Genomic DNA, 16,943 nt, shown 5'->3' with positions numbered 1-16,943 from the left:
AGTGTTTCAGATTTCCCATGGAACAACACCAGATTAGGGTCAGATAGATGCAAGTGCAGACAAGAAATCTTGCTGCTAGGGAGCTCTGGATGAAAGGCTCCTCCTTTTTTATAGACCCAGGAGCAAGAAGGAGAGATAAAGGGAAGGGCTCAGAGTACAAAAGTATAACAAAGTGCAGAAGAATGCCTCAGCCGAGGTCCACAAAAAGTGAATTCTGGAAGATGCACCTGGGAAGACCTCAGCTGAGGCCACTAGTAAAGAGACCTCTAAAGGGAGGTCCTGGGCTAATACATGGGAACATGGCTAGCCTGAGGAGTATGAGTCCTTTAGTGTACCTCCCTGCAGAGATTGGGATGCACTGGCAGCTTCCCTCCATGAGACCTGCTAGGTAAAGTCTTGTCATTGCCTATGCATAGGCATTTCAGCCTGGAGGTTGACTGCCCACCACCCACTGGAGGCAGCAGTACTTTGCCACCTCTTGACTTTGGATTTGCCATATGACTTGCTGTGTTGAAGAAATGAAGTGAGAGTAATGATAAATAAGTGAACTAACGGCCTCCTGCTACTTCTAACAGGCTGTGTTCTTACTCAGTCTGTATAGAAGGAGGCAAAATAAACCTACCCCATACACACCTCAGCCCCAGGCCTGGCGCCTGGACCTTATTGTGAATGCAGACACATGGGGTATGTGTGTGTGGTGGTGGTTGGGGGAAACGAGCAAAGTACTTGCTACTGTATGCTGCTGAGGTACTTTGATCTTGTATAGTAACAGCTAAGTGATATCTCTATTTTGCAAGGCAATAATTCTCAATGGCTGTTAAAAATCACAAAACAAGAAGCAACTTGACGTGATATGCCTTCTGATAGAATTGTGCAATAGCACTTATGAACTAGTCTTGCCAAAAAAAGAAAAACCAAACTTGACACAGACCAAGCCTCTAGATCTACTTTCTAACTTACAGGAATGGCAGGTAATAGGAGAATATATAAAATGATATTAAAATACAGATAATGGGAAACTCTGAGAACAAATGGACCAGTTTTTTACACAAATAATTTGAAGATGGCAGAAGGAGTACAGAAAACCAATAGATTGAAAGACTTGAGAGAGAAATATAAAAATTAATTACTACCAATGGAATTTACTTAGATACCAATTAAAACAAAATAATTTTTTAAAAATGAGAATAAAGGATATTTGTAGCTGTGTGTGGTGGAGCACACCTGTAAGCCCAGCACTGAAGAATGTGAAGCAGAAGGATCACAAATTCATGGCCAGCCTGAGTTGCATGTAAGATTCTGTCACAAATAAATAAATAAATAAGGGACACTTAAAGATTATTTGGGATTTGAACACAGGATATTTGATATTTTAGAAAATTACTGGTGATTGTTTTAAGAGTGACAAGGCTTTTGTGGTTGAAGCATAATAAATAGCCCCAAAACACAGTGACTTAAAGCGGGACACAATTAAATTTCATGATTTTGTGGGCCAACACTTAGAACAGAACTCAGCTGAGTGAGTTTTCTGCATCACATGGCATCAATGGAAGCCACTTGGTGGTGTTCACTTGGCACATGGCAGAAGTAGGAAGTCCAGGATGGTCTTCTTTACATGCATGGTACCTTGGAGAGGAAAACTAGTCAGCAGGATTCCACTGAAACTTCTAACCAGAGCAGTCACATTGACCTGTTCAGCCCAGGGGTTCTGGGCCATCAGACATCTTATATGACATCTCAGAACTCTCAGAATATGTACTAAGAGGTCCAGATTGAAGTTTCAAAGCTTCTTAAGATCTAACTATGGCAGTGCCAGGGCAACACTTTCGGATCATTATACTAATTAAGCAGGTGACTCTGGTCAGATGCAGTCCAAGGTAAGGCGAAGTAGATGCTACCTCTCAGAGACAAGAGTGAAAAATGAGAGGTCATCTATAATCTCCTTCAGGGTTTTTTAAGGAGATACCTCTGGGGGGATAGGGCTGGGGAGGGCAGCACAGGCCTGTAATTCAGGAGGATCATGGTTCTAAACTAACCAGGACAAAAGAGTGAGACCCTATCTGAAAAACAAACTAAAAGCAAAAGGACTGGGGGCATGGCTTAAGTGGTAAGCCCTAAATTCAATCCCTAGTAACACAAAAAAAGGAGAAATAGAGATTTCTTCTAGAGGTATGTACTAACTAAAGTATTTAGAGATGAAAAAATACAATGTCTAGGATTTACTTCAAAATATTTGGTGTAGGAGGGGGATAGGAACATAAATGAAAATATAAAACAAAATTAACTGAGAATTCATTATAGCTTGGTTGAACAATAGGTACTTAGGGGTTCATTCCATTATTTCTATTTTCATACATGTTTGACATTTTCTATGAAAACACAGTTAAAAAATTAAAGATTGAACTGTCTTTTAGGCAAAAGCTATGGAATGTGAAAAACAAGGGCATGAGAAATACCTCTAGTACTACATATTGGATGTGGGTGTGAAATACATTTTTACTGACATTAAACATTGACAGAAAAATAGATTCCTATTATGGTCAGGTACTCAGATATTTGAAAATTGAAGGAGAACATTTGCATGCCTTAGGTTGAAAATGTGAGTATCTATCTATCTATTTATACACACACACACACACACACAAAATTTGAATTTACAGATACATTTGAAATACCGTCAGTCATTTTATCAGTCTATAAAGTGCTTTCAGTACCTACTACAGTCCACACCTCAACTGGGTACTTGGTGATGTGGTTTAAAAGCTTAAAAGACTTTCATTGGTCACTCCTTCCAAGAATACAGTCAACTATTTTTCAATTAACAATTAACATGCTTTAATAACCACATTTTTCCTTAAGGCACAATGGCATGACTAGGATTTTCCTTTCTGATAGACCTGCCACTTGCAAAATCTGAAATCCAACCACAACTCAGATGAGTTACTAAATGAAAACAAGCATTGCATGATATCAGAGTGGTCAAAGTGTACATAGTGTTTTCAGTTTCTCTGGTGTATCACCACTTAGTCTTACATTCACTGCAAACATTGACTAGTCTGTAACTCTACATAATCTGATTCTTGTTGCTCTATTTATGCATAAAAGCAATGGAGGCCAGGCCACTAACATTTACATTACGAATTATATGACCAAATATCCAAAACTACCAAGTTGGTATTGTATTTGAATATATCAACTCTCTTCCCCAACCCAGCACCACCGCCCTGTACAGAAGATCCTCCTTCCTACAATGATTCTACATTACACTGAAGAAGGAAAATGAGAGAAAGAATTAGAAATCGTAGTCATGCGACCTTGAGAAGATACTTATTCTTGCTATACCTCAGTTTCATCCTCAATATAATAAAGATAACAATCTCTGTTCCATCCACTACACAGGATTGTTAGAATCACACTTATAAAATATTCTCTGAAATAACTGTGCAAACATTTTAGGTCTCTATAAGATATCCTTAGAGGTAGTATTCCTCATACATAAATAATATCTTGAACCAGGCTCCTATAATCCTAGCTAATTGGGAGACTGAGATCAGGAGGATCACAGTTCGGAGCCATTGATGAAATAAAAGAGGAAATTAAAAAGTTCCTGGGAGTCAATGAAAATGAAAACACAACCTACCGGAACCTATGGCACACTGCAAAGGCAGTCCTGAGAGGAAAGTTTATAGCCATGAGTGCATATATTAAAAAGACTGAAAGATCCCAAATCAATGACCTAATGATACATCTCAAACGCCTAGAAAAACAAGAACAAGCAAATCCCAAAAGAAATAGAAGGAGAGAAATAATAAAAATAAGACCTGAAATCAACGAACTAGAAACCAAAAAAACCATACAGAGAATTAATGAAACAGAAAGTTGGTTCTTTGAAAAAATAAACAAGATTGATGGACCCTTGGCAAACCTGACTGAAATGAGGAGAGAAAAAACCCAAATTAGTAGAATCAAGAATGCAAAAGGGGAGATAGCAACAAACACCATGGAAGTCCAGGAATTCATGAAAATTCTTATTTGGTAGAACAAAAATCGTACCCATTTGGCCTTCTCAAAATCCAATTCCTCAAAGTGTTGCCAAATGACCACTCATCCAAAAACTGTAGACCCCTCCATGTGAAGGCAAATACTTGACTTTTAAACAATATTTGAGGATCACACTCCCTCCAGGCTCAGAACAACCATGGGTGGTAAAAAATGTCAAGATAACCTTTGGAATGTGCTCAAGAATTTTGCATATTAAATGATGGTAATGCTTTTCTCAAAATATCTAATTTTCTTTAAGGCAACAGATGTGTGTCCCAGAGTTCCAGAGCTTCTAAGTGACAGAAACTTTAAACTCTCTGACTTCTAATTCTTCTATTTGGTTGGTCCCTGCTTTTCTTCAATTTTGGGCTTATATTTAACTTCCTCAAGGCATCTTTCTTACTGTTCAACCCATATTTCTTTCCTCTTTCTTGTAGAGTCTAGTTCCTTTTCTTCATTTCACAATGTGTTATGAATTTATTGCTAGCTTACTAACAAAATAAAAATTTAAATCATGAAGGGAATCTAGCAAATGACTTAGTATCCAGAAATTTTTCTAAATGTGGTAAAAATTCAACTAATGTTGAATATTGCAAGCTAAGTCAAAACAAATGCAAACACACTGACTATTGTAATTAAATAAACCTAAAGTTTCAAAGCACTGTTATTTAGTGGTCCTTATCATTTCGGTGGGAGTAGGGATATCATGTTCCTCATGTTTCCATCAGGTAGAAGAGCTCTCCAGTGGAGATGGTTTTGAATCGTCCCTCACAAACTTAAAACACCATGTCTAGAATGCATCCCAATGAATTCTAGTTTCCCAATGAAACTCTTATCCCTCCAAAAAGTACCTCAACCAAGCTATTGGATTCTGTAAGAAACTTCTACCTTCAAGAAGACACAAAGCATTTTGGCTTAATGAAATCAACAAAAACAGCAATGCAAACAACAACAAAGAAACAAACAAATGGCCTCAATGAGATCATAGGTCTAGCCCAACATTTTCTTACCAATGGATGCAAGAGACTATCTTGGACTGTCCGGGTGAGTATAAACCAACAAAGAAACCTCAAAACTGTTGAGATAGGTCTGGAAGCATGGCTAGATCACCTGCATGGCAAACAGGAGGCAATGTGTTCAAAGCCCACTACAGAAAAAAGCATTATAAGACCACTTCCACAAAAACAAACTCTCTTAGAAGCACCAGTAGAATTGTACAGCCTTTATGCTTAATGCAACCTTGTCATCTGACTGCATCTGGGCCAAGTTAGGCAGTTGGCTTCCACCCTGCATTTTTCAATCTATCATGAGACTATATTAAACTTCCCCTTGCCAATCCCTCATCCAGAGGTTCACTATGCCTCTCTTCTATGCTCCTAGCTTTGTCATTTTGCAGGTGACCTTGGCACTTTTGAACCTGTGAGATCATAAATTTCTCACTTAGAGAACAGTCTCGGAAGGTTATGTTATCAGGTTAACAAATATACAATGACACTAATGACAGTGCTTAATGTCTTCACCTGATAATGAAAGGAACCTTCAGTGTCAGTGCCTCTCACTCAGAATGAACAACTTTTGAAAGTTCCTTTGCTGCAAAGCTTTCTATGAAGTGCACATTTAGACAATCTTTCTTAGCTAGCTAGGAGTCAGTAAGCTTAAGAAAACCGTAACATTCTTTGGAGAGACGCTGGACTGTGAAGAAGTTCTAAGATTCCCCTGAGACTGTTCAAAGTGCAAAATGCTTATTTGACAAAATTAATTGATTTTTGTAGCTGGGTTTTACAATGAATTGGATAATTATTGCAATGAAAAATATACATTCCATTAACTTGCAAAGACTCAAAGAAGCAGACCACCAGGAAAGAGAAAGTCAAATGATTCATAATCTGTCATAATTTGATTTAATAATAGTGACTAAAAATTCACATGAATTTCAGATTTAGGTTTTGGGGAGAATGATGATGCCATTAAAATAAACAGGAAGGAAAGAAAGCCAAGTCAGTTTTAAGGGAAGGTGATGAGTTCAATACTGGCAAAACTGCCCAGTGCTTAAAAGTATTTCACAATCTTACTTTGATATTGAAAAACTCACTCTAGTAAACTATGGAAAAACCTGAATCTGCCATAACCATAACCAATTTAATCAGTTTTCTATTTACACCTTCCTAGTGAAATACTGGTTCATTGTTTTAAGGGATATTCCAATTTTAAATGTTATAATTGAAAAACAATGAAATGCATTCTCAGGAAGAAGATTGAAAACTCATTTTTATAAGAACAAAAATCAATAATATCATGCCATGAAAATGAAAGTAAAGACATCTTATTTTACTAATTAGCAGCACAATTTCCCTATTTCTTAGACAGATGGCTCGGCAGACCAAGAAGCTATGTCATTTATTATCTGAAGGCTTCCCTTGACATCTGGTTAAGCATTCAATAAATGAATGAAGCTTGGATGAATATTTCAATACGAACTTGCCAATGATTTTAGGGGTATTTCTCCGATATTCTAATTTTAAAAAGTATATCTTTCAATGAGTATAATGAAATAATATACTCGGATTATAATTAGGAAAATGATTAAATAAATTTAATTCATAACAAGTAAATTTCAGAGAATAATTCACTGAAATTTTAGGTTACTGAATGAGTATTTCAATTAGCAGAAACTCCAGGAATGGCTGATTCATTTTAGTTACAGAGTGACGGTCAATGGCTACTATAGAATCTCCCAGGCACCTTTTTGTTGTCAGCCGGAGCTCCTTTACTTATAGGAACACATTTCCCCAACTCATACATATTCACCTATGAGCTATTATACTTGGTAATATCTGAGTGTAAAATGACACAGATATTTTGACTTAATTGAAAATTGTTTCTAAGTAACCCTACTCATAAGATAGTTCATGTTCAAAATATTGGTCCTTAGAGAAGGCACATTTAATTTGGCTTCAAAAAAAAAAAATACTGCCACCTCATTTACATATTCATTTATTTATTCAACAACTATTTATAGAGCTTGAGTAGTGGCTGTCAGGCTCGCCTCTAGAAGTTACAGACAAAAGCAGTTTACAAAACTAACAAAATTTCTGCTTCCATACAGCTTACATTTTTAGTTGGCAATGCAGACAATAAGCAAAGTAAGCAAGCATTACTTCATACTGTTTAGCAGGGACAAATTCTATGAAGATAAGGAAAAGCATTAAGTATGTGGATGAGGCTGCTCTTTAGATAATCTAGTCCAATTCAGAATGAATTTAAGAGTAGAAACAAAAGAGTTTGAGGGAAATAGTGGTGTCAAGGATGACTCCGGTGGTTTGGCATGAAAAATTGTATGAAAGAAGGTGATATTGACCAACACAGGGAATACTGAAGAAAGAACATGGTTATGGGAGATAATAAAGAGACCATTTGGGAACCTACAGAATTTGGCATTTCTGTTAAATACTCAAAGGGAGATATTGAACATACAGTTGAATCTGAGTCTAGGGTTTAGCAGAGAGATCAGAATGGCTGATAAAAATTTAGAAGTCTCAGTCTCTTAATATATTTCAAAGCCGTGGAACAGGGTGTGTTTTAAAGACATGATATACAACAATTGGACCTACAGAATCAACAAGGAAAAAGAAGATAGAAGACTGAGTTCTGAATCATGCAAAGTTACTGGCAAAATGAGGAGAGTGGCAACAAAATAACCGGAGGAAAATGCAAAGTATGGTCTGGGCAAAAGTCCAAGAAAGTGGTGCTTGATTAAAAAAGGTATTCAAAGAGTAGAGAACTATCAGTTGTGTGCTGAGGTCAGTAACTTACTAACTAGGCGAATAGACGTCACTGGTGAAATTGCCAGTGGGTGTAGGTGAGTAGAATTATGTACAACCCATGGAAGTGGGATCAAGACAGAAGGGGAAAAAATGGGAGAAGAATACATCCTTCATGAGGATTTTTATTCTGGAAAGGGAAAAATGATGTGGTGGTTGGGAAAAAATGGAGTTGAAGAAAGTTGTTTTACATCATTTTTACTACATCTGAATGCTGAGGGGAAAGATCTAGAGAAAAGAAGGCATTAGTGATTTCAAAGAATAAAGATAATGGCATGAGACTAATCTTTAAACAGTGAGAGAAGTTGCAATTTGTATGAAATGGCAGGATTGATCTTTGGTAAGAGAAAACTTAGTTTGCTCTTCAATTCTAGTAAAAGGAAGGTAAAACGGTTAGTTCTAGATTCATAGACTGGTGAATTAATGAACTTGGAGTGAGAAAGTTCTGTTTTAATTGCTTGTATTTTCTCAGGGAAATGAAGTAAGATCAGCCTTAGAATAAGGAGGAGGAAGAGAGATATATGAAGACTCATCTAAAAAAGGAAGCAAAGAAAGGTCATTTAATCTATCTCACTCTTTCTAACAGGGCTGCCAAAAGAAGTAAATACACAACTTATATTTAAGATCACAATTTTCTACACTGTTGTAAGAAAGTCAGGTTAAGTAGTATAAGTACCCAATGATGATATATCAAACTTCTCCCTATATTACCAGATGTAGTCTTTGTAACTGAATTATGTATCGTTCTAAAATCCAAGGAGTATTAAGATATAATTTATCTAGTAACATGGTCAGGATTATATTTCATGGAAGGCACAGACAGTATGTGCACTATGTGACTGCTACTGCAAATGAAAACACTTAAACATATTTACGAATGAAATCAAGGCCACAGATTTTCCCTTCTCAGGACTACAAGGACTCTAGGCAGCTTGACTAAAAGGAATATGCAGAATGCCAGTCATTCCAGCCAGGGAAAACATGGATGCCAGGGGGAGGTGGGACCAAGGGGCTTTATCTAACTGTCACCACTCCATATTTTTTCAATCTCTGTTGGTTACAATTGATAAGATTCTCTGAAATATATTTTCTTATAAGAAAAAACAGCTATTCTGTCTACTTCTCAGGTTTTAAGCTGTTTCCCCCTCAAGATTTCAATAGCTATATGCTTCTACGTTTTTCCTCATAAATAAGGGAATAAATGTTATTTACATATGTGTATTTTGCCTCATCTATTTAATCACTTGCAATACCTATAAAATTTAAATGTGACTCACTTAATTTCATTTCTCATAAGATTTTTCTAATTTCAAGATAAGGAAAGAGACTCAAGTTTAGAGCATGATATAATTTCCTGAACATCCTAAACTGAGGATTTATTTACTAGTTTGGTAGCTATTCTACAAAAGTCATAAAGGATAAAGACTCTAAGTCTCCCCCAAAGTACATATGCCACCATGTGAATATAAACACAAAAGTTCAAGTGTATGTACAGGGCTGGCACTACCTAACTCTCCAGTATACCGGTCTCAAAGATTATAATTTAAATCCAAGCCCTAGTAAATTACAAAGGATTATGCTATGAGTCTTTGGCGTTTCTAAGTTAATTCATCTGTAAGAAGTCTGTAAATTCCAAATATGGGAATAAATGAAAATCCAAATGTGAACGAACAAAGGGAATTTACCGTCTCTATTTCTATGGGTTCTGTATCCATGGATGCAACCAACTGCAGACTGAAAATAATCAAGGAAAAAATTGCAGTGTAAAAATGACTTACATAGTATTTACTTTGTATTAGGTACTATCTAGAGATAATTCAGAGCATATGGGAAGATATATATGGGTTATGTGCAAATAGCATACCATTTTTATATGTGGTACTTTGGGTTTGCAAGGAGCATCTGGGAACCAATGCCCCAGGGTTTGTAGTCAGGGCTTGCTATAGTAAGACAGACAGTCACCATCACTTGAATTGGGCAGTGACTCAAGGGCAAACAGGGCAATGCAAAAGTTTTATAGTGGAACAAAGAAAAAGATCAGGGTATGCCCTTCATCCCTGACTGGAGGTAAGCCAGAGGCAAATTACAAAGCTAAGTGTTTGGTTAGGGAGGCATATTTGGCTTTCCCTACTTTAAGTTGGAAATGGAACAACTAGGGAGACTGGCAATTTTTGGTCACGTTCTGGCCATTTTGGGTTGACTGCTGCAGATGTTGTTACCTTTCTGGTCTGGTTGGTGCACATGTTATGGGTCACAGTTCTGTTTTCATATGTACTCTAGCTATTGCCTGTGTTCTCAATCAGTCTCTCCCACGTCTACTGTATAACTTCATATCTCTGTCATACTTACAAGGATGCTGGGCACACAATCGGCTTGATAAATATTTGTTCATTTGTTTTTTTTCCAAGACATAGTTAAATGGATTGAGATTCACAATTTTCAAAACGTTTGTACTGTGTATGAAAGACTTATTTTGAATTAGAAGCTTACTGTATTTTATGGAGTAAATCCTATGCTATAGTAGAAGTCATAAACTTGAGAAGTACTGAGATAGCTAAGGTATTAAGTATTATTATATGCAAAATCAGACCCTAGACTTCATGGGATTTATGAGCAAGTTAGAGGAGCAAGATAGCAGCAGCGATTTGAGTACAAGTTCCAAACATCTATACAACAGGCATCTCTAAGCAGTGCATGATTGATACCTATTCATTGTGATGGCTTGAGGACATGAACCAGAGTTCTCAGGGCACAAGTTCTTCCTGTAGACATATAGAGAAGACTTCAGAAAAGAAGAATCAATACTTATGTTGAAAATACTCTGGCTTGAGTGTCACTTCCTTTTTGATCTTTTATTGGAATCATAATTGGACAAGAAAGTATGAGGCCTATCTGATTGGTTCTTGAGCAATTTAAAATAACACTGTCCATGTCTACCTCTTGCCTTCAAGCAGCTGATCCGGCCATAAGCCAGCTGACTGGCTCATGTCAGAAAACTAAAGTATAGAAATGAGGAACTCATTTTCAGCCACTCCCATTTGCCAACATGCTGTTGTCTCCTCAGCTCCTAACTTGTTCACTCATCTCCATACACTCTTTTCCTGATACTACCCGGTACAACCTTGGCTCTGTTCTCATTGGATCAACACCTGAGCGCTTATCTGCTTGTAGTCCCTAAAAGAATAATCCAGCCTATGCCTGATAGTCCCTGGAACTTTTTCTACACCCACGTGGTCCAAGTACAGCCTGGATTGCTTCTTGCCCCAAAAGAGAAAAATTGGAAAAAAAAAAAAAAAGGACTGGGGCCATGATATATGCAACAGGTTGTCATTTGTGACTCTTCCTGTTGTGTCTTGCTTTGGGCCACAAAGCACACAAAAACATAGGTAGCAAAGGCAGTTATGGTCTAAGAGGAGGTATTAGACTATCCATGTGAGACTTACAAAGCAAGTGTGCCAATCTAGTTTTACCATCAGCACAACATTCATAACTAGGCTGTATGAGTAGATGAAGAATCCATGAAAGGGGTTGTAGAGATAGGCGAGTATGAATTTTGGGAAGAGTCATCTTGTGATATGACTAGCCTATCAGCATTTTTATAGGGATTTGGGAACTGTGCTCTCCCCCCATTTCTAAGGCCAAGGAAGCGGGGAGGTGGATACCTCAAAAGAGCATTCAAAGACCTTAGTATGTATTCCCTTGAGTTTAAGGATACAGAGTTGGTACCTGAGGTTGGGGGTGAGAGGATCTGGGAGCCACAGGAGGCTTGCTGCTCTGACAGAAAATAAGGAAAGGGAACTCTGATGGCAACGATGACCTGTACTTCTAAGCAGGACAAATCAAGATGAATTTCTCATTGTCCAGAAATGGACACCATAGGAAGGGAGCCATTTTAGGTTTCTTAACAGGAATTCTATCCAGTAGGGCTGCCTAGAGGGGTATGGTACCCTTAACAAAGAAATACTTAGAAAATTTTTAAGTAGCCAGATAAACAAAATAAGATCCCTGTTTCCCAGCAGAAACATTCCATGAAAACATAGATCTGCATTTGTTGCTCTGAATGGTTTAAAAACTCAGATTTGTAGTGTTTCTATGTTTTGAAGCATGATTCCATGGTTCCTGACTCCCAGTATGGCCAATTTCAGATTGCCAATGTGACATCCTGAACAGAGTTGGAAAAAGATGTGCAGTACAACACCATCATAGAGTATGCTCACCATGCGGATACACTAGACATAAATAACCTCAGGACAAGAACAGAGACAATAGTCAAATAATTAAAAAGTAACGAGTACTTATTACCTTTGAGTTTATTTAATTATAAGTTCATATATAATTTGATTTTTAGTGATGGCTGGATTTAACAACCCCATTGCAAAATTCCTGGTAATTTAGCCATCAGCTCTTATGAGTCAGTACAGGCAAATTTCAGCAGTACCACTGTACATTCCCAAAAGGCAAATTATCGCCAGACCAGTCCACTAAGACCACCCTTCTGCTCACTTGGCCTCCTTCCTCTACTCTATCCCCTACCTATGGAGGCATCAGATTTAGCCTAGTGAGCAAGGAAAAGGAACACAACAAAACAGGGAATAAAGAAGTGAGCCAAGGTGGAGGGGCTCAAGCGGTAAGAGCACCTGCCTTGCAAGTGTGAGGCCCTGAGTTCAAACCCCACCAAGAAAAAAAATATCATTAAGAAGTGAACCAACTTTCCCTTTCAGCCACAGGTTTTCAGATCAGAACCAGGCCTAAAACTGACAGAGAAGTAAGGTTTACATGAGTGGTAGGAGTTATAAGATCATTCGATTAAAATGGACTTGCAAATATCTAAAAGTACCTGGTAAAGCTAAACAGCATGCTTACTCTTTCATAAGGTTGTAGTCAAGGTTTGGGCTGGGCTGCCACCCTCTGAAGGCTTAACTGAGGCTGGATGATCCATTTCCAAGAGTGTTCACATTGCTGTCAGTAGGAGGCCTCACACCATTGCTCATGTTAGGCAGGAGGCCTTAGTTTCTCCCCATTTGGGCCTCTCCACAGGCTTTGTTTTGGTGCGAGGGACCAAACCAAGGGTTTTATGAACGTTAAGCATGCATCCTGCCCCTCCACAGGCTTCTTAACTTCGTAACACACTGGCTTCTTGGCTTCCCCCACAAAAAGAAGTATGAGAGGGACAGTCAGCGGGAAACCATAAGCATCTTTTAAAAACAAACCTCAGAAGTCACACTATCACTTTCTTCATTCCTATTTATTAGAAGAAAGTCACTAAGCCCAGCTCACATACAACAGGAGGAAATTAGTCTCCACTTTTTTTTGTAAGGGAAAGTGTCAAATTTCTGGACATATTTTCTTGTATTTTGTGAAACTTGGGGTTTCAGTTTGAACTCAGGACTTCACACTTGCAAAGCAAGCACTCTATCACTTGAATCCACCATCAGTTCATTTTGTTCTGGTTATTTTGGAGATGGGGTCTCAAACTATTTGCTGGGCTGGCCTCAATCTGTGATCCTAACTCCTGCTTCTATTTTTCCCTTAAATTTATAATCACAATTCTTAAGCGAGTTAAGACTTGAACTCTCCTAATCCTAGCTTCTTTCAAATTGGACACGTGGTCTTGAGAAGTTCACTACACCTCTTGGGACTTTGTTTCCCTTACTCAGTGAAGGAACTGGATCAAGGTCTCTTCCAGCTCCAACCTCCAAGGTTTGGAGATTCTGTGGTGATGAGTCACTATATAAAACAGGAAATTCACCCAAGGTCACCTTTCCTTCTGGAAAGGACCTTGAAAATACCCAAAGACCCATCCCCCAAGAAGGACTCATGCTCCCTTTCTTGCTTCTTTCCTTGAACACTGAAGAATTTTGAATTTTATGATGTCTGTTTAATCTTTTGTCCACTTTTTAACTGGGTTGTTAGTTTTTTCTTAAAACCTTTTCTTTCTTTTTGTAAGTACTGGGGTTTGAACTCACAGCCTCATACGTGCTAGGCAGGTGTGCTACTGGTAGGCAGATGAGCCACTCCCTCTGCCCTGGGTTGTTTATTATTGAGTTGCGAGAGTTCCTTATGTATTCTAAATTCACATCTCTCATTTGATACAGGTTGTTTTTTTTTTACTTTCTTTATGGAGTACTTTGAATCACAAAAGCTTCGCGCTTTTAATTAAGTCCAATTAGTCTATTTTTCTTTTGTTGCTTGTGGTTTAGGTTCTTATCTAAGAAACAAATGCCTAATCAGAGCTGATAAAAACTTACGTCTATATTTTCTTCTAAGACTTTAATAGTTTTACCTCTTACATTGATGCCTCTAAGCATTTTGAGTTAATTTTTGTATATAGTATAAGGTAGGGGTTCAATTCCATTCCATTGCATTTACGTTTAGCTGCCCCATTACCCCACAACCATTTATGGACAGGCACAGTATTTTTTATCTTTGGATTTCTGTAAATAAAGTGTCTACTGGTCATAAGCTATAATTTCTTGTTGAATATCCTGAAGTCATTTATAATAGTGGTTGTCTTGTTTTTTCTGAAATTTCTAGAGAGTCATGAAACTGAGTAACTCTTTAAAAACTGAAATAGAATACAGAAATATCAGATGGCCCTATTGTAGTTAGAATACACACTATGCTGAAGAAAATTAATTTCAGTTTTATACGGGTGTGTGCTCACATATTCATGTATGAATGCATGTGTGGAATGAGTTGAGATACAGAGTGTAGTTTTTATATTTTACAGTTATAAACTTACAAATAAATTTGGAAAATATTAATCTGAAACAGGGTTCCCCTCAAAATAGCTGAAAAATGAGTTAGTAAAATGAACTAGCACAGACTGCTTTTTCTTTGCCCAGAAGTGTTTAGCTTTCCCTAAGAATGCCCTTCTTGGATAAACATGAAATGAGAGTTGCAAATATCAAGAGTCCCAGTGAACTCACCTCCTAAGTTCAGAGCAAACACTCTTGGGCCTCTGTCAGAGCAGGATTCTACTTGTTCTTGTCTTTAGCAATTTCAGGTGGTAATGAACATAAGGAAATGCTGACTCCCAATGGGGACATTGTCTTGCCTCTTGTTCCCACTCACGTGTAATTTGGATTCTACATATGCAGGCGGAATCACCGAGTTGACTTCTTTGACCTATAGAGTGAGTCCTGTCACTCCTCTCTTCTGGGCATAACCTCCCAATAACAATAACCCTCCCCAAAGAAAAACAGCCCTTTAATTAGTGAATGAACAATGTGAAGTTGTTGTTTAAAGTAGATACATAGGTACATACATGACTATAAAAAACCCCCAGGAAGAATATTTACAACAAAAAGAAAGTGCTATCATTTTAATTAACAAGTGACACTTGATAGAAAATAAACCAAAATTGAAATAGTTACCAATTCAACAGGATCTAACACAGGCCTTAGCATTTCATTGAAGAAATACGCTAACTATAACCAACGGCATCAGGTTTAGACCGTTTAAATGCACACATCTTAGAACTGCATCAACTGAATCTATAAGAACCTTCGATCAGAACTAGTCAGAAATGAGGACAAAGCGTATGTCATCAAGTCCTTGGATAGGACTTTAATTAGAACACAGACTTCAGAGAGGGAAAGATTTTTCGAGGTATTTAGGGACTTGCCCAAGGTTACACGTCACCTATTGAGGGCAAAGCTGAACACAGAGTCAGGCTCTCCAGACTCCTCCCTCCAGAGCACCTGCTACCCACTGCTCTCCACTTCTTTCCTTAAATTCATCTAGAAGCTACTTTAGCAAGGCCCCAATTATTCACTCTTAATTCATTCACTGAAAATGAGTCGAATGCTTACTGTACGTCTGACAGTCTTCTATGAAAGTGCCTTTCAGAACTTCACTTTTAGCAGAGGTGACAGAAAATTAATTATTAATGAAAAGTAATAAGGAAGATCTCACAAAGATTGTGCCTAATGTAGCAGGGATTTAAGTTTTTCATTAATAGGAAATTATGATCATGGTTACGCCTTTATACATAGAAAATGTAACTGGAGTGAAACATGAAAGTCCCAATACCTGATGAACCTGTCTTCCTCCATTCCAGGTGCTTAACTGCTCCCAAAGATTGGAAGACACTAAAAATACTTAGGCTCTTGTCTGCTCTGGGGCTTCTCTGCCTTTTTGAATTAAAGGAGTTAGGGAGAGAAATTACATCATAGAACATGAAATGCCTCAGATGAGCTGGAACCAAACTTCCCCTGTGATTAGATTTACTATGCTTTAAAACCCCAAAGAGGAGAAAGGTTCGCAAACAGACAAACAAACAAACACCTAATAACACCACCTCCCTCAACACACACATACACACAACCACCCATTTTCACTTTATAGTTAATGATATCATGCTCACTCTGACAGCACATAGACTAAAATGGGAACCATACAGAAAAGATTAGCATGGCCCCTGAGCAAGGACGACACGCAAATCTGTAAAGAGAATATTCAAAAATAACAGTCATATCAACAACTCCTAAGGAGAGGTAAATACTACTTGGAGATACTGTTGTGTGTACATAGCATCCTTTAGGAAACTATACAGTAATTTCAATTGATGTGAGCAAGCTCCAACACCAAAGGAAACAAGCAAAGGAAAAAGGCGAAAGAGGTCCAGTTCAAATTCCGAGTAAGGGTAGAGGTGAGAGGTTTACTGCCTGCCCCATAACTACCTCATGGAGGACAGGTGAGCAACCCAGGAACCAAGAAGCAGTCAAACTCAACATTGGAAGATCAGGATCCCAGAGGCAAAGACTTGCCTTCTTCCTATGGAACTAAAGTCATTGAGGCTAGCAGGGCAAATACTTTATTCAGAACTGGTTAACAGCAATTTTAGAACTTACAGAGAAACAAATCTTTTTTCAGCTCCAAATCCAAAGACAATCCCTTGGATACAAGTTCTTAAATTTGCTAAGCACAAGATTTTTATTTATAAAACAGAAGTAATATTCATAACACCTGCCTCACAGGTGTAGCACACGTAATTTAATATGTAGCTCCTTAACATGGTTCCTGGTACAGGAGTCAGTAACTTGTACCTTTTTTAGTTGCATCAGTACCAAAAATAAA

The 16,943-nt window shown here is 37.8% G+C and overlaps 2 non-coding genes across 2 annotated transcripts; both read left to right on the top strand.

Annotated features, from left to right (window-relative positions):
- The first annotated feature begins 553 nt into the window (after positions 1 to 553).
- Positions 554 to 683, top strand: LOC141422959 (small nucleolar RNA SNORA51). Its single transcript, XR_012447648.1, has one exon. It is a non-coding gene; the product is annotated as a small nucleolar RNA SNORA51 (small nucleolar RNA).
- A 15,539-nt stretch (positions 684 to 16,222) lies between these two features.
- LOC141422838 (U6 spliceosomal RNA) lies at positions 16,223 to 16,332 on the top strand. Its single transcript, XR_012447558.1, has one exon. It is a non-coding gene; the product is annotated as a U6 spliceosomal RNA (small nuclear RNA).
- Positions 16,333 to 16,943: the final 611 nt, after the last annotated feature.

The sequence above is a fragment of the Castor canadensis genome, chromosome 4 (assembly GCF_047511655.1).
Source record: "Castor canadensis chromosome 4, mCasCan1.hap1v2, whole genome shotgun sequence".
Taxonomy (NCBI): domain Eukaryota; kingdom Metazoa; phylum Chordata; class Mammalia; order Rodentia; family Castoridae; genus Castor; species Castor canadensis.
Note: the sequence above shows the minus strand (reverse complement) of the source record. Positions and strands in the feature narration are given on the sequence as shown.